The sequence below is a fragment of the Peromyscus leucopus genome, chromosome 13 (assembly GCF_004664715.2).
Source record: "Peromyscus leucopus breed LL Stock chromosome 13, UCI_PerLeu_2.1, whole genome shotgun sequence".
In the NCBI taxonomy this organism is placed as follows: Eukaryota; Metazoa; Chordata; class Mammalia; order Rodentia; family Cricetidae; genus Peromyscus; species Peromyscus leucopus.
This window is the reverse complement of record NC_051074.1, coordinates 62,270,044-62,288,983: the sequence shown is the minus strand read 5'-3', so window position 1 is coordinate 62,288,983 and position 18,940 is coordinate 62,270,044.

The window sequence follows — 18,940 nt, the reverse complement described above, 5'->3', positions numbered from 1 at the left end:
CACCTTTAAGCACTCAAATAGAAATGATAGTCCCAGACACGTTGGCTCACACTGACTTAAAGTAAACAGTATGTTCAGAGGGACTCAGTTGTGGTCATTGGCTTGAACATAACATTCCAGGATGCTTCCGACAGAAGAAGCCCAAACTCCAAACTACAGTCTCCAGACGGCTGCCCCATCTCATTAGGTACAAACACAAAGGCATCAGCAGAGGAAAAAGTGTTTCCTTTTTCCTCCCTGCTGTGTTCTTTAAGAATGAAGAGAAAGAGAACTAGGATGCATGTCATTTAGATATCACAGAGAAGCTGTACCCATGAATCTTAGCAATATGGTTGCCTAAACATGGCCTGAACAATGAGGAGACCAGCTGACATGCAAATGTGGATAGGGGAAATTTCACAATGCCCTGACCTCAGATGAAGACCTACAGGCAGCCAGTGACTGAGAGAAAGGAAGAATCAGTTTTCTCCAGGAACAAGCCCCGATAGGTTATATAATCCCAAGTGGCCAGTCCTAAACACTATGGGCAACACTACATAGATTTAGTAAGTTTTATGTGTGTGTGTGTGTACATAAATATACACATATATATGTAAAAATAATAATTAAAGAAGAAGCAATGAATTTGAGGTGTAGTGTTGGGACGTGAGAGGAGTTGGAAGGGAAAGAGATGGAAATGATGCAAATACAGTACTTATACATAAAATTCTCAAGAGAAAAAAGAATGAGAGAACCATTTCCCAAACCCTTCTACTTTCAGTAGATGATTCCTCATTGTGTATTGTTTAGAACTGTGTCATAGTCTCATGCTCTGTCTAGGATCCGCCACAGTTGGTGTAGACCAATCAAGAGTTATCCTTAAATCCTATGGAAGAGGCATAGCCTCTAGGCATGAATCGCGGGCTCTGCCATCATCTGAAAAAGAAGGCAGAGAATGGTGGTACCCATGGTTTCAAAGGGTGTGAGCGCATGTGTTTTTTTTTTTTTTCTGGAAGCCATTTCTTTAAGAGTGCTATTTCTAGCCCAGAGCCAATCTTAACCCTTTTGAAGGTGACTTGGTGGAAATAACCACACCCAGTACCTATGAGAACTTTGTGAGAAACACCTCTTACTCTGGGGGAAGGGAAGAGAGGGAGGGAGTCAGTTGGTCTCTTCTCTCCACACCAGCAGACTGTGAAGAAAACCTTTTGTGGATTACTGCCATCTTACAGTCAGTATGACAATGATCACTCCCCCAGCATCCGGGTCGGCAGTTTCATGTCCAAGGATGTTTCAAATTATGTTCTCTAACTCTAAAACTGAGCTCACCAAGTGAGGCAGTGGGATCCATCACGGATCAGGAGAGGCTCCTGGCTGTACCCCTTCCTTCCCACTATTGGCTGCTGACAGATTCTGAGAGAGGTGGAATCATTTTTTTCTTTGGGTACCCACCGCTGAGCCTGCCGGGCTCCAACAAACAGTATCAAACTCACGCTCACACAAATGGCTTCGGCTAAACAACGAATAGATGCGAACACAGAAAGACATTGGTATAAAAATGGTGGGCAGAGGAAGTGGAGCGGGGAGGTAGGGGTGAGTGTGGTCAGTGTGCATTCCATACATGAGTGAAACTGTTAAAGAACAAATTTAATTACTGTTTTATATTTCTGAAGTGTGAATGTGTGTGAGACACAGAGAGAAAGTGAGGTTGGAGAATGGAACGGTCCTGTGGGGGAAGTGCTTACTAAATCCCTCCCACACAGACGGCAAAAAAGCGAGCAGCAGAGAGACAGACTTGCCCTCCCGTGTGGACCGGGCAGCCCTGTAACTCTGAGAAGAGAACGGAGGGCAGGAAAGAGAGAAAATGAAAACGACCAGAGCGCATGACAGGAAGCAACCGCCTGAAGCAACTCTGGGACATTTCCTACTGCAACACAGTCAAAGGAATTTAAAAAATATCTTCATTTCCATTAGAGTTGTGGACACACGCCCCTCTTTTCTCCTCCCAAGGTGCTGTTGTCTTGCCCCACCCTCTAATGTTGCACTGTTTGAGGAAATAAAAACGGCTGAATTCCATGTCTGGCTCAGTGTGAGGAAGAGGAAGCACGGGCTGTGACATTTGCATTGTTGGAGGAACCTAGCTCTGCAAGCGACGGTCATGGTCACGGAGTTCACTCCAGATGCAAAACTGTATTTGAATAAGAGTACTTCAATCCCAAGGGAGGATGCAGTGGCAGACATGGATGCACAGTGCAATGAAAAAGAAACCAGCAGTGCTGAGCCTAGCTTGTGTGCTTTTACATGTATCTACCATTAGCATGTTCTTGTCGTGAAAAGCACTCTGTGTAAAAAGCTAACTTCTTTCTTTCCTTTCTTTCTTTCTTTCTTTCTTTCTTTCTTTCTTTCTTTCTTTCTTTCTTTCTTTCTTTCTTTCTTTCTTTCTTTCTTTCTTCCTTCCTTCCTTCCTTCCTTCCTTCCTTCCTTTCTTTCTTTCTTTTTCTTCTTCTTCTTTTTTTTTTTTTTTGGTTTTTCGAGGCAGGGTTTCTCTGTGTAGCTTTGCGCCTTTCCTGGGACTCACTTGGTAGCCCAGGCTGGCCTCGAACTCACAGAGATCCGCCTGCCTCTGCCTCCCAAGTGCTGGTATTAAAGGCGTGCGCCACCACCGCCCGGCTAAGTTAATTTCTTAAAACAAAACAAAACTTTGTTATTATATGATGGGGAAAGGGGAGTAATGTGGGCAGAGGAAGGGGAGAGCGGGCAGAGGAGAGGATGGGGGGTATTTGACACAGCTGTATGGAAACCTACTATTTCATATGATATATATGTGTCTATACGTATATATAGTCATCTAAAGAACTTAATTGGTATATAACTTATATAGGAGTTGATGTTCCTCCCAGAAGCTGTAAGTTGCTAAATAAAAAGCCCAGCACCAGGTGTGTGATACCTCCCTTCGAGCTGTTAGTCAGAGGTTGTCCTGGATACCCCCAAACAATCCAGACCATTGCTACTGCTCTTACCCACTAGGACTTGAGGGTAAGACCTATTGCTGAAGAGAACACGCACGTTGGTCGCAGCATGGTAAAAACTGAGCTGGTACTAAGCAGGAAGCTTCCTCCCCACTGGCCAGGACTGGAAGGGCTATTCAGGCTGCCGGAGGGAAGCTGTCAACCGTCTTACTCAGCTGTGAACCGTGCAAGCTACAAGAACAGCCAGCATGGCGGTGCATGCCGCACTGGCATGGTTGTCATGGTAACCAAGTGTTCTCTGATGTACTTTTGACCTGCTCCTTAGAAGAAACACATGTCTGGTACTGTAAATATAGCCAAGAGCCCTTGGCCAGGGAGTTCACAGGCCCCAGGAGTAAACCCACTACTATATGGACATGGCATCAAATGGCCCTCCAAGTTTGTATCCCTTTATCTGTAGGTCAGTATAGTGACCAGACCTCACCAACTAGTCTCTTTGTAGAGTGGATGGTGGTTAACACAGAAACTCACCAAGTGCAGAGGAAAAATATCAGTGGATCGGTCAGCTACAAATGGAATATCTATATCACCCCTCACCCCCAAGTCTCAGGGACCATCCTGTGAGAGATCTGGGAAGATTTTAAGAGCCAGAGGTTGGAGAAGACAGGTGGGGAATGGTATCTCCGGCATATAACAGGTTGTTGCACTCATGAACACGAATCATCAGCAGTTGTCTGCATCAGACCCAAGGAGCCCCAGCCAGTCAACATTCTAGCATGGAGTGGGAAGGGGTTCATGAGTTTCTACCCCAATGAGGAGCTGCGGGCAGTTGTGACTTCTAGGGGAGGCAATCTTTAAGTTTATGAACTGTTAGGTGGACCAGGGTCCAGTGGATGCTCCCATACCCAAGAGCATATGAGAAATTGGACTCAGTTACTTGTTATTTTTAATAGAAGAAGGAAAAGAAAGAGGACTTGAAGTTGGGGTGTTAGGGAAGTAGGGGTGGATCTTTGGGAAGTTAAGAGGGAAAGGCAGTGAATCTGATAAAAATACAGTGTATAAACTTCTCAAAGAATTGATAAAATATTTTTTAAAACTTTAATAGAAGGGGCTGAAGATGACTCAGTGGTTAACAGTACTGACCACTCTTCCAAAGGACCTAGGTTCTGTTCTCAGCACCCACATGGCAACTCACAACTATCTGTAACACTAGTCCTAGGTGACTGGACACATTCTCTGGCCTCTGCAGGCTTCGGGTATGGATGTGGTACACAGACATACTTGAAGGCAAAAACCTATACACATAAAAATAAATAAAACAGAAAGCACATTGAATTTTGTCTCATTACAATAAAAAACACATAATAAAATTTTATAGTCCTGAAATTACAGATTATAGTGGAAGACATTTGTGTGGCTACTAAATATTCATTTGGGATGGACATGTACTCCATTTTTGTCATATAGCTAAAGGTAGAAATGACCGAAGTCTCTTAGCCTTTTGAATTTTAAATATTAAATTGTATAAACTGGGTCAAAACCTCCAAACATGTGTACCAAGCTGAGAATAATTGGTGAAGGCAATTTAAAAAGATTTGTGCAGGTTTTGTTCTTCAAAAGCTGTATTCCTCAGAGGGCTTGGTGGAATTTCAGAACTTGAGAGACTGAGCCCCTGTCCTCCAAGTCGCACGCATCTCTCTATTAAAATATAGACCAACTTTAAAAGTCACAGTCTTTAAAATTACTAACACTTCAAAAGCCCAAAGTGTCTTAACTGTGAGATCCCTTGAAATAAAAAACAAGTCATATCCTTTCAATATACAATGGCACAGAACAAACATTCTTATTCCAAAAATTACAAATTGGGTCATAAAAAGTAGTTGTTACTTCAAAAAATAACCCAAATCCAGCATGGTAAACACCAACTTCTGTAGCTCTGTGTCCATCCCCTAGAGGTTGTCGTGAAATGAACTGGGCTCCAATGGGCTTGGGTAGACTCAGGCCCAGCTCGGCCACCTCAAGGCTTCTCTATTAAGCTCCGGCCAGCTGCACCCCACAACTGTGGCTCTCCCCGGTTACATCCCGCGGTCCCGGCATCTCCAGTGCCCTGGGTTGTCTGTTGCAAACGAGGCTTCTACCTTCACGTGAGCCTTCACACACTGCTCTCTCAGAGCATCTCCCCAGAGATTCCAACCTTGCCACACGGCTCCTGGCTTGAGCTGCTGTCCAAACTCTCCCCAGCTTCACATGGATGGTGCCTTACAACATTGTCAAGTTCTACTGCCTGGTGAAGGAGCAAGCCCAGTCCCCTCAGGCCACCACTAATTCGGCTTCTGCGTGCTGACTCTGGGGAAACACTTTCCTAAGCAGTTTGTTTTGAGAGCAGAGAACCCCTTTATCTTAGGCTCTTTGCCTTTAAATAAATATGGACCTCCACAAGGTACAGCCTCCTCTGAGGGATTGAGTTTTGCCTTCAGGATACCTTTTGAAAATTTTATTTCTAGATGCAGGAAGTTTCTCTACAACGGCGTTGATCTCTTTATTACCTGTAGCTGCTTCCTCGGGACCAGCCTGATTGCCATCTTGCCTTAATGCTTTTCTTTGCCAAACAAATCACTCTATCACCTTCAGACTTGACCCCGCTCAACCTTTCAGGACAGGCCGATCCTGCCAGATTCTTGGCTAATATAGTACATGAATGCCCCATCCCAGTTCCCAATAGAGTACCCATTCCTTCTGAAACCGCCCGAGCAGGCTCTTCATTGTCAACATTAATTTCAGCATCCTTCTATTCTATACTCCCACTAAGATGGCCCATTAAGCTCTTACAGCATCCAACGTCTTTTCTAGTCCAACAAACAAAACAGGTCTAAAGGCTGGAAAGCCACGTGATCATTTTCCTTCCCTACATTCCATACATAAGAGGAAACTTGTCTTTCTGGGGATGAACTTATTTGCTTTCATAGGACAATTTCCACATCTATCCACTTTTCCCCCCTGCAAACAGCACTTTCTTAAATGTTACGTAAAACATGTACAGATCCCTGCCAACATGCCCATGCCCACTTTTTAGAGGGCCAAGATCACTGTAGCTTTAAATCTGAGGAGATGTTAGTGTCTACCTCTGTACCTGAATGTCCTTTTCAGACCAGTGCTACAACCACATCTTCCTCACCTGTGGGCTGAGGGGTCTGACCCACCCAGCGCCCCCTACGGCCCTCTTCCTGTGTATGTGTGGTACCTTGTGAAACATGACTAGACACTATGATTAACACACATTCATGGAAAAGCATTTTATTTTAGTTTTTTTTTTTGGAATTGGAATTGGAAAATCCTTTATCCTAGTAATCAATGAAAATAAGATTTTCTGATCATTTCCTTTTATGTCTAGAAAAGTTGAATGAATACCCAAAGACCCCAAAAAATCTAAAAGCACATTCTGGGGAACTGGTTAAATTAGGGATAGATTATTATAATTGAAATACTAGATAGTCATTAAAAATAATGTGTCAAATATTGAGAAACAAGGAAAATGAATTACCAGGATATTATTGTGTAGAAAAGTCAAGTTATAAACTGATTTTGAATATATGTAATGACAAATATGAAACAAATATATGTCATATAGACTAAAAAGATGTCACTTTTGGAATGTTATTGTTTATCTCTGGGTAGTAGAATTACATTTTTTTTTCTTTCTCACTTTCTAAAAGCTCCAGTACTCTTTTATAAGACAAAATTTAAATATATCCTAAGGGTCCTCTTGTTAAAGATTGCCCTGTAAGTAAACCAGTGTTGGTGACCTTTGGCCTTTCAACCCACTAGGAAGGCTGAGGTTGTTAATATTTTGGGCGCGTGAGACAACATGGCTCAGCAGTTGCTGGAAGCCCTCTCCCTCACCCCATCATCTGCAGCCTTCTGCTAATGATGTGCCTTGATGGCTTGTCACCTTACCCTGGGGAGGAAGAGCAGCTGGCCACTTCTTTCTCAGGAACAGGAGAGGCTCTCCGTAACGGCCGTTTGAAGACGTGGAGTCATCTAAAAGGGGTGTGAAATTATAAAAATCCCCCTTTCGCTCTAAACAGAACTGGGTCCATGCATGGGTGTGTGCAGGATAGATGTACACGGTGTCTTTGATTGGGAGAACGTTGTAATTAGAGCCATGTGTGGCTCTGGGCTAGAGTGAGCCATTACTGCCCCCTTTTCTGAGCTCGCAGATGGACAAAATTATGTTGCCTTAATAATGAGACTCTTAAGTGCCAGCTGTCATCCAGCACTGCAGCCCTCCATGCTAACAAAGCCCTCATTAAATGGTTTGCTTGGGATAATTTGCCTCTGCTCCTTTCCTGGCTGTCAACTGACAACCTGGTCCCTCCTCTCCTCCTGGAACACCTTTAATCACCCACAGAGAAGTCCGTGTCACATGGTGGGATGGTAATTCTTTAATCCTACATGTCTTCATATTATTATTTTTATGCCCTCTTTCAAAAGTTTTTAAATGAGGTTGGGAGCTAACATCCTGTGCTATCATTCATTCGGTGGTAAAATAATAATTGCTAATTTTCTTCTTCAGAGAACCAGTGCTTTATCAGGAATAACATTATGCAAATGACTATGCAAATGTCAACCAGTGGAGTCTGGGAAGGATCTCAGAGAAAACCTTCAGAACGTACCCAAAGTTGGCTGAGAAAAATGAAAGAAAAAAAAAAAAAACCCAGCATTTTGAACTATAAGGTCACCATGGCAGCAGAGGGAATTTATGACTAATAAGAATTTTACAAGAAAGCTTATATATATTCTTAACAATATGAAAAAGGCGGGGCATGCATCAGGATTTATTGTAGTTCACTTTATTTAGGATACTATGAGCTGTCCTTGACAATTGTTAGATCCCTTCGAGCTGAGTTTCTTTGGTGGTGTCTAAAAATTTGAGGTGCTTAACATTCCATCTTTCAGCCTTATGAATTCAACCCCTATTTGCTTCGCGTTCTGTTTTTCTGATCATAAAGATGTTTGTCTTTTTCATGTGGAAAATTATTGGAAAAAAGTTCACTGATGGATGAGAGATGCTAGATTCTGTGAAAACGTAACTTTTCTGGCATTGGTAAAGCAACAGTGTCTATAAACAGTCACCTTTAGAGCACCGGGAAAGGGTGGATGGCAACCCACACACCTTGGGGAGTTCTGACGTGTTCTTTATGTACGAGATGCACGAGTATGTTTAAAGACCCAAAGAGAGAAAATTAAAAGTCAGTAAATTTCAGGCAGTCAATGTGAGGTTTATTGTTCTGTGTTTTATTTTAGAGACCAAATCTTTAAGCATAACATGAGAAGAACGTTCGAAAGAGTATTCCCAGATCTCACATGTCAGCAGGAGAGGCAACAGAGACCTTTCAGCTCTGAGGTCTCTGTCTCCCTGCCCTGAAATTTCCACCAGCCAGTCCCTCTCTAAAGTGCTCTGTGGAGAGAGCATCCCTCCCTGATGAGCTCTGTGGAGAGAATATTGGGATGCTGGGCACAGGAAGCTGCCACGCTCATCTGAAGCACTGAAAAATCCCCACCCACCGCAGTCCATGGAACCACCGAGTCCAGGGCCCGATGTTTACGTTTGTAGCAGACATGACATTCTCAAGTGGTGGACATGACATTCTCAAGTGGTGGGTTAAACAGGGAAACATTATAAGGGGTTACTTTATTCCCTCCCTGTGGAGCAACCGCCCCCCACCCCTGAGTACCCTGGAAGGATGCATAGGGGAGTTTTCAGATGAGAGGACTCAATACTCCTAAGGTAGGGTGAAGGTTGGGTAGGCACGTGGTGGCTGTGGAGCAACAGAACTCTGTAACCTAAAGACAAGGCTGTGGGGGTCCCATGGACCGGAGGAAGATCCCTGCTGTTAGCGCTTACTAGCTTGTATCTTTGTACCTCAGTTTCTTCACCCGTGAAGTGGGTGTGAAATGGAGTTGTTGTGAACTTTAAAAGGGCTACACAGGGAGGGTAATGGGGCATGGTCACCGAGGCCAGGCTTCTGGTTGTATCACCCACATTTATTGCTTCCTGAACCCTGCTGGTTGTTTAATCTGTCTACAAGACGGTTTCCTAGGGCGTTCTGTGCTGAAGTATCAACCCCTTAAGTAACTATGAAAGGAGTTAGGGATGAAATGCACCCAGGACTGCCCAGCACAAAATACATACAAACAATGCCTGCTACCTGCCATTACTGTTTCTTATATAAAGCAGCTGGTGCCTGTGGGACTTAATCAGTGATAGCTATTATTAGCAATCACAGTCATTCCTGGTTTAAGACAGCCCAAACCCTTATTGCTAAAGGCCACTTACACAACCCTGGCCGACTGAGCCTTCCCGAGGCCTTGTTCCTAGCTGGTCTTAATCCTGCCATTGAGGTTATTTGAGGCAACATCTGCTTGGGAGATTTACTGTGCAGTGGTTCACGTACGTGTCATTGAGCAGAGAAGAAGCTGAATGTTTTATGAAGGTGCGTGGGTGGGTGGCAGGGCTGATCGCCTGGGGTAAGCTTCAGCGGGCCTTCCGTGAGAACACCTCAGCTGTGTCAACAGGGAAGCCAGGGAAGCAGGGAGGGTGATGGCCGTGTGTGAAAGGCAAAGATCGGAAGATCCAAAGAGTGTAATCCCTCGGTCAAAAGCCTAGCACATTCCCTGAGGGAATCAGGCCTGGTTGTCCTCCTGTGTTGAGCTACCCTCATAATTACCACAGCAGTCGCAGGCTCTTTTTCAAGGCTTGTTACAATTATAATCTTTCTTCCTCTAGTGGATACTGTTTTTGAATGTCTTCCTCTCAAGATTCAGAAGTCTGGGTTCCGAGTTCAGTGCATTAGTCTTTCTTGCCACATAAGCCCTGTAATTTTTGTAGAAAAATCAAGAATATGGGAGCGCTCTTTGGCCCTTGCTTCCTGCTTTACATTGCTGGGAGTCAGGTGAAAACTGGAGTGTGGACAGTAAGGTGTCCACGGATGACTGGGTGGAGAGGGTGGGGTGGAGTGACGTGATGGACAGACAGGACACTAGCAATCCTGCGGGTGAGCTGCTGACTGACAGAGAGATGAGAACTCTCTGGTGCAAACACGGCCAGCTTGGATGCTGTGGGTCTACGGACTTGCTTTCGCAGAAGTGAAATGACAGAGCAATGGCTACTTTATTTGTGCCTCTTATACTTAAGGTTTTCATGGACGTTAGGGATAACGTGGTTGGCTGGAAGTCCTGCAGAAAACAGGTAAAAGCCTTGGTTCAAGCAGGAGATAAAGCACAATGGCTTTAGGCTAACTAAACGTACAGCTGGCTCCAAACCATGGGGTAATGAGCCTTTGGGTGTGGGAGAGGTCTACTTGCCCCAAGCATGGCTCTCTTTTTGCTAAAACGGCCTACTTGTCACTCAGTATGTGACAAGAAGCAGTTGTGAAAACACACAGCATAACCACAAGAAACACTGTAGGGAATGAGAGATACTTTGAAAAGGGGCTAAGAAGCCTCACTCTGTCCATGTAAATACTCCAGAACAGTTATTCTTCAGATCAGGCTAAAACTGATGTCATTACTAAGGTTCCAGATAACTTTATACTTGAATTTAGTGAATATGTGTATATCCCTACTGTGTTTTTGACACTGTGCGATGTCTTGGATGCAAAGCACTGAATAAGGACACAGATGCTGGATTCAAGGTCCCTACATTCTAGTGGGAGAGAGGGAAACCGAGTAGCTTTTGCAAATGTAGGACCTACATCCTGCAAAAGGACATGGCCTCCAACTGCCTCACTTTGTAGGCTCCGCACTGGGAGCTACAGAGGATCTGTGAACATGATGGATTTTAAAGGAAGCTTAAATCTTCAATGAAGAAACTTCTTAAATCAGGCATGGCTGTGGTGGGAAGATCGGCTCAGCCAGACTGTGTATCAGAGAAGTGAGAAGCCAGCTGGGGTCATGTTTGAGAACTGGGATTTAATGGAGATTAGCAAACCATCAGGCATAGCCTGAGGTAAAGTGGGAAGTATAAACTGACGGATTGAGCCAGAGGATGGCAGCAGGAGGGGCTAGAGGGTGAAGAGGGGATCAAGCTGAGCAGAATAGAAAAGCCTGGTATGAAGTAGAAGGGACAGAGTGAGGACTCTTGCTGTTCCATAGACACAGGAAGAAATTATACACAAACTTTATGAGTTAGAAACTAATTGATTAACGCAAAAAGGGTTTTTATTATCTGCTGGGAAGCATCCAAGTAGCTTTCTTAGAGTCCGAGGCTACAAACTAGTCATTTCATTGGATGCAGTAAAAATAACTACACACCTAATACTTTCTTTTATGGTTCCGCTTACTCCTTTGGGAGCACTTTTAGAGACAGCAGAAGCCCAACCCTAAACATATGTGCATGCGTTTCACTGGTCGTGTGTATATTTTTGTGTTTTATGTGCATGTCTGCTCACTGATTTCTGGGTGTGGAATTGCACCTACCTGTGAACTCAGCACCAAGAAAGAAGGCTGTCACGGCAGCCCCACAAGCTTGAGGCTGGCTCGGGTTACTTGGAGAGATGATGGTGATGATGGTGATGATGGTGATGATGATTTATTTTCTGAAGAGTTGGCAAGAGATGGGTAAAGGTGCTAGTTGCCAAGTCTGGTGACCTCAGTGCAACACCTGGCATTCCACAAGGTGGAAGGAGAGAAATGACTCCTGCAAACTGTCCTCTGCCCTGTCTTATGGGTCACAGTGTCTCTAGTACCAGACAGGACACCAGTGCTTGCCTGCTGAAGAATGAGTGCAGTTTGCATTGTGGCAGTCAAATATTATAGTCAGGAGACCTTTAAGACCAGGGCAAATTCAGATCACCCAGAAACTTGGCAATCTAACATGAAACCAAAGTCAAGACTGTTTAGCTAACAGATGGTTTCTTCAAGATACTCTTTCAACGTATGAATGAGGACACATTGAAATCTAAAGATTTCACATAATAAAACTATCAATAGTTCCCATAACCTTTTAACAATGCTACTACAATATCAAGAGATAGTCCTTGAAAGTCTGTTCCAAGTCCTCTTGAGTTTTGCATAGATAAGAAGTAAAAGCAAGTGTTTTGCATACAGTTTGAATATGGGAAAAGTAGAGGGCCATTGATAAATAGAATTATTCAGCTGATTTTTGAATGCCGGTAAGTGGTGAAATATGACCATTTTCTAAATCATATTGTTAGACAGTAAAATAATATATAAGCTCATTGTTCCTTATTCCAAATGCTTGGGACCAGAGTGATTTGGGTTTGAGTCTTTCTCTTGAGGTTTTGAAATAACTGCATATACCTACTGAGGCATCGTGAGGATGAGTCTTAAATCTAGGCATGAGATTCACAACATTTTACACACACACATCTTAAATACATACACAGCCTGAAGATAATATCATGCATTTTTTAGTGCATCTGTATTTTATTTTCTGTAACGCCATTATGATAAGTGTGATGGGGAATTTTCTGGAATGGTATCAACTCTCAAAAAAAAAAAAAAAAAGGAAACGTTAGTATTTCAGGTTTTCTGATTAGGACTGGTCAGCATGAGTTGTAGGCCCATCTGTTGTCCGTACTCTTTTACAAAGGTTTGACAACTGACTTCTCCTCTGCATGAAGGTGAGTTACCAATGAGTGAGCCTGTTCACAGCGTAATTTAATTTTCCTCTTGCCCATTTAAAAACGAACAAAAAAATTTATAAAGAAAATTACTAGTTTGTCTTCCCTCAGGACTGCTATTAATAAGCACCAAAAGCAAGGAAGATTTGAGCTATTTTAAAATATGTAACCCATAGTAATGAATTAATTACCATATAATATTTAAAGCTTTGATTATTCGTACATGAGAGCTTCCATTATTAATGATTGCTTATGAAATTAATCTTTGTAATTTTCATTATGATTCAAATTAACTTCATTAGTTGGGCTCATGATTCGCATTTGCTATCAAACTCTACTTTTAATTTCTGAAGCATGAAATGACATAAAATGTCTTTGGGGGGGGAAAGCACTTAAAATGAAGATTTTTACTTTGATGCACTAAAGTAAAGGAATTGAGTGAGATGAACCGCCGAGGAACTGGCCTCACACACTGTCCTCTGGTGTCTAAAGGTCTACACTGCACGGTAAAAAACAAAAACCCAAGCTGTGACCAGCTTCTTGCATCGGGGAGATGCCTTTATGTCTACGTTCTGCCCACTAACTCCTCCCCTTACTGAGGCTGTGGCTAAATGGATAACTTTAAATGATGACTGAACAAAGTCAAATGCTGGTGATACAGATGAAGGCTGTGGGATGCTCATCTGTGTGACAGCCTTCACCAGGTGTGTGCAGCGCTCTCTCAAAGGGAAACCATCCAGGACTAAATGGCTTGCTTCATTTCTCTCCAGATCGGCACATTTATTAGCTCACTAGAAGTTTTGACAAAGGAGGATTTAGGATGGTCTGGTGCAGACATGAGGAGTAATTATGCCTTCAATTAGGGCTTTGTGCCTATGCTGGAATTCTGTAATTCCCAAAAACATTCTCCATTTGTTTTAATTGAACATTTCTTTTTCTGGCCTTGTTTCTCCCTTAATTTCTGAATGGAAATCAGTTAAAAATTTCCAAATGCTGTTTTTGCTTTAATTTAGCTTACAACGTATCTATGACCTTCAAGTATCTTTTTGGGTGCCTGGAGGATTTGTTTCAATTACCATTTTTCAAATTTCCAGGAGCTTTTTGACCCATTTTCTTCTACTTGATGATTGCGACCACGATCCCTTTTTGTGTCATGAACCTGCTTTTGTGTGTTTGGTAGAGCTGACTGAGGAACCCCAGGGAGGCTTGTGACCAGAGTACGGGCCACCTGAAGAATCCATCATTTGCTGACAGTGTGTTCCTCAGAGCGACTCATTGCCCAGATTAGCATGATGCCACAGGGAACAGTTGCTTTTTGGAAAAAATGTGTCTTTGCAAGTGGAGGTATTTTTCTGAAACTAGAAGAAGGCTTGTAGACATTTTAGTGGGGCAGTCCCGCACTGAGAATGGGGGTGGCCTCTGTGACCTCTTGAGTGATTGTTGACACTAGCAGTCTGTGACTTACCACAGCCCTTCACAAATTTCCTACTTCAGTGAGGTGCTGAAAGGCACTGGGCAAAAGTCTGAGCACTTGATTTCCAGACTGTGGGAAGTTCTCCTGAAGAGACTTGTGCCTAGACTTGGAACTAACTGTCATCTGGTGATCATGTTGGAGGACTGTGGGGGTTTATACAGCAGGAAAAGGATACACCTCATGGCACACCTACCCAGAGATATTAGAGTCATACGGTTAACCTCAGGCCCTTCTGGCTTTGAAACTTGTGGGTGCAGGGAGCATGGCCAGCCAAGCTCACTGATGTCCTCTGCGTCTAGAAAGCCTAGCACATAACAAGTATTCAATAAGTATTTGTTGAGAGAGATAAATGAGTGAGAGTTGGCATGGTAACTCAAAAGCATTCAAATTAAAGTTTTAACTTTCAATTTTTATAGAAATGAGAGGGCTTTTCAGTATTGCTCAGATCAGCCTCAAAATACAAACCTTCTGTCTTAGTCTCTCAAATGGCCAGTATCACAGGTGTATGCCACCACGCCTAGAATCTACCACTGATTGTCTGTCTGTCTATCCATCCTTTACTGCCCGTCTATATCTTTCTGTGTCTATTTCTCTATCTATCCCTATCTAATCTTATACCTAAAAAATAAAAAAATAAAAAGGAGATCACTCTAAAATTTGTGAACTACTAAGATTTATGGCTTAATTTAAAATATACTGTTAAGCCAGGCCAGCACTCAGGAGAGAGGCAGGCCGATCTCTGTGAGTTTGAGACTAGCTTGGTCTACAAATCGGGTTTCAGGACAGCCAAGGCTAAACAAAGAAAACCTGTTTTGCAAGACAAACAAGCAAGCAAACAACACACACACACACACACACACACACACACACACACACACACACACTGTTAAAATCTCCCACTAAAGACGTGGAAGATGCCCAGCAGACAGTCTGCTGGTGATCGACAAGCCCTGGTGAAATCACAGTGGCTAGAGGTCTGGCTCTCAGCTCCGTAGATAAAGAACCTGAGTTTTGCAGTTAACTCTCTGGTGTTATTTCTGTCTCAGTAATTGCTATGACTCCACCCCACCCCCCACCCCCCCGCAACAGAGTACTTTTATAAATTATTTAGGAACTTCATACTGTGCACCCAATCACACTTGCTTCCCATAACCCCCAGGTCCACCCTCCCATTCTTGTATCCTCCCCCTCCCCTCCACAAAGCCACCAAGTCCAGTCTGTGTTGACCATATGCCCGCTGGAGCATGGCCAAGCCCCTTCCCAATCCCACTGCTGTATTCGCATTCTCAAAGGCCAAAGATTCGATTATTATCTTACTAGCTTCTGAATCCGGGACCATTCTCTTTACTGCTGAAGCCAGTCAGCTAGTAAAATATCGTCCATATAATGATAAATTGTAGATTTAGGAAATTTTTTACGTATCACTTCCAATGGCTGTTGTACAAAATATTGGCACAGAGTTGGGCTATTCAACATTCCCTGTGGGAGGACCCTCCATTGAAATCTTTTAACCGGTTGAGAATTATTATAAGTAGGCACTGTGAAAGCAAATCTTTCTCTGTCTTTTTCTGGTAAGGGTATTAAAAAAAAAAAACAGTCTTTTAAATCAATAACTATGAGAGGCCATCCTTTTGGTAACAGAGTAGGCAAAGGAATTCCAGATTGTAGAGAGCCCATTGGCTGAATTACTTTGTTAATTGCTCTAAGGTCTGTTACCATTCTCCATTTACCAGATTTCTTTTTAATAACAAATACAGGAGAATTTCAAGGGCTGATTGATTCTTCAATATGCTGAGCATTTAACTGTTCTTCTATCAGCTCTTCTAAAGCCTGGAGTTTCTCTGTTGTTAAAGGCCATTGCTGGACCCATACAGGCTTGTCTGTTAACCATTTTAAAGGTAGAGCTGTTGGTGTCTTTGGAAGATCATCAGTTGTTGTGCCCTGTTCTTGTATAATATGAATGGCTGGTGACCACTCAAAATAATGCCTTCTAATATTTCTCTCAGAAACATGTGCTAGTTTATGATTTGTTTCTGAGATTGGAGGGATGTTAATCTGAGTATTCCATTGTTGCAACAAGTCTCGACCCCACAGGTTCATAGCTATGTTAGCCACATATGGTTTTAATTTTCCTCTCTGTCCTTCTGGACCTATACATTCGAGCCATCTTGCACTCTGTTTCACCTGAGATAATGTCCCAATTCCTAACAGTTGAACGTTTACCTCCTGAAGAGATACAAAGAGGAGATTCTATTAATTATTTAGGATATAAAATAGAGCTACAAAAAATTAGACCCCAAAAGGTGCAAATTAGGAGAGATAGACTACAGACTCTTAATGACTTTCAGAGATTATTTGGAGATATTTCTCATCTACGAACTATTGTTGGGGTAAAAAATGAAGAACTGACTAATTTGTTCAAAACCTTAGAAGGTGACAAGGACTTAAATAGTCCAAGAGAATTATCACCTGAAACTGAGAAAGAATTGGCCTTGGTAGGAAAGAAAGTACATGAAGGGCACATGGATCGTATTGATCCAAAACTGAATTGCATTTTGGTTATTTTACCTTCTAGGCGTTCTCCTACTGGAATATTAATGCAGGGGGAAGATATTATATTGGAATGGATATTTTTACCAAATAAACCAAATAAAAAATTAAAAACTTATGGGGAAAAAAATCTCTGACTTGATTTGGAAAGGAAAATTGAGACTTCATCAATTAGCAGGAATAGACCCAGCAGAAATTGTCGTACCTTTAACTAAGGAGGACATTGAAAAATTATGAACAGAAAGACTATTTAAAGACAGACACACAGGAAGTAGCTCTCTTTCGGGGAAGCTAGGAGCACTGCAGGAGGTAAGATTTTAGTTCTGAGCTCTGATCTCCCGGCTTTCTCTTTTACATTGGTTCTGTGTTTCTTATTTTAATAAGACGGTTGGTTACATCTACACCCCACCCCTGCCAGAGGCCGACAGCTGTGAAGAGCTACACCTCAGCATCCTCGTCACAGTTTTTAAGGACTCTCTGCAATGGCTTCCGGTCTGGACTGTTTCTTTTTCCGGGGAATGGGGGTTGTCATGGAAACCTTCAATGTCTCTCCTTTTGGTTATGAGTCTGCAATGCTATGAGAACTGTTGATGTCTGTCTGTCTAACATTTGTTAGGAGTCCAGCTGTCAGCTGGGCTCATCATTTTGAACACATTCCACCTCCTTTTATCATCCTGACAGCTTTCTAAGGGGAGTCTGTGGAGACATTGCTACCATTTTCATAGATGGAGAGACTGACATCCAGAGTCATGGGCTCTGAATGACACAATTAAATTGAAACCAATATAAGAACTCTAATTTTATAGAAAAAAAAAATACAGCTTAGGTTACATAACATCTTAGTATGTTGGCCAGTCCATCTGACTACAGAGCCTGAGATCTCCTCTGTGATTATGAAACCCCAATCCAGCGACTCCCTCCTCCTTCCCTGTGCCCCTTTGGGCCTTTGTGTGAATCTGTTTAGAAAAGGGCGGTCCCTAAATCTTCCTTCCTCCCCCACTGGAGGGTCCTTGGCTGCTTCTCGGACACTGCAGTTAACCCGCAGCTCCACACCCCTCCACGCCAAGGGGGTGTGGAGCCCCAGCTTTCATTGGCATTGATTCCCAATGCTGGGAAGAGTAAAGTGGCTTGCCACACAGATTGCATGCTTCCGCTGGAATCCTCGGCAGGAAAGGGGAATGGATTGAATCTGGGCCTGACTCTTGAAGAAACCGATTTTAACCACGGCCATTCAAAACTAGTCTGAGGTCACACATTTCAAGTTTACTCTATTAGGCTATCCCCAAGTTTGGGGACAATACCTTTAACAACAAAACAAACAGACTTCCCTCAAGGATTCACACAAACCCGTCTGTGGAAGTGCAAGTGAAAGTTGTTGAAGATCTGAGTAAAGTCAGGAAGTGGATTTCCTCACACAACCTTCTCGGAGCCCGGGGCATCCAGTTCCTCCCAGTCACCCTTCTTCAGGAGGTGCCCCCTCTCCAGGGGAGACCAGTGTCTCCTGTAAACAACCATTCACCCTAGATAGGACGCTGACAATAGATCCAAGAAACAGATCTACTTACTAGCTTACACAGCCAATGAGTAGTTTATCGGGGTCACTTACAGGACCTAGGGTGAGGGGCATCTCACAGAATGAGTGACAGCTCTCAAAAGCTGCATCCCCGGGGTTCCCTGCACTACTTCAAAGAGCCTGCTGGTGGGAGTCTCCACTTCCCAGCAACTGTTACTGCTTACTTAACCAGGAGCAGCTTTCCGAGCTTCCTGCACCTGATAAATGCTGCCAGCTTCTCTCTTCCCTCCAGGGGAGAATGAACCAGTTTACAGGAAATGGCTACACACCTTGCCCTCTCCGCAGAGGTAAAATAGCCTTCATTTGTTAGAGCACTATTAACTCAGACATTTATTTAGTGAGGCAGGACTTAGCTCCCCTGAGGCAGTAAGGAAAAAGGTTCATGGTAAACTACAAGCTGGAGATACAACCAGAGAACAAAGAGAGCATCCTTGAATTAACAACAAAAGAAGCCACAGTTAGAGGTCTACAATAACTACCAAGCTTTGTGGCCAGCAAGGCAAGCAAGGTTGGTAGCCAGCAGGGCAAGCCAAGGTCAAAAGCTAACAAAACAAGTCAAAAATGCACAGAGAAGGATATCAGTGCTTGACTACCCCCGCCATCCGGGCAGGCAACATGTGACCCATCTTCCAACTTGGGCCCAAGGGATATGCGTAACGTGTGTCAGCCTGCTATTGGCTCAGCTTTTGATACACCCAGAGAATTAGGTAATTTTAACGAAAATCACCTCACTGTCTGTCCAATTCTTGGC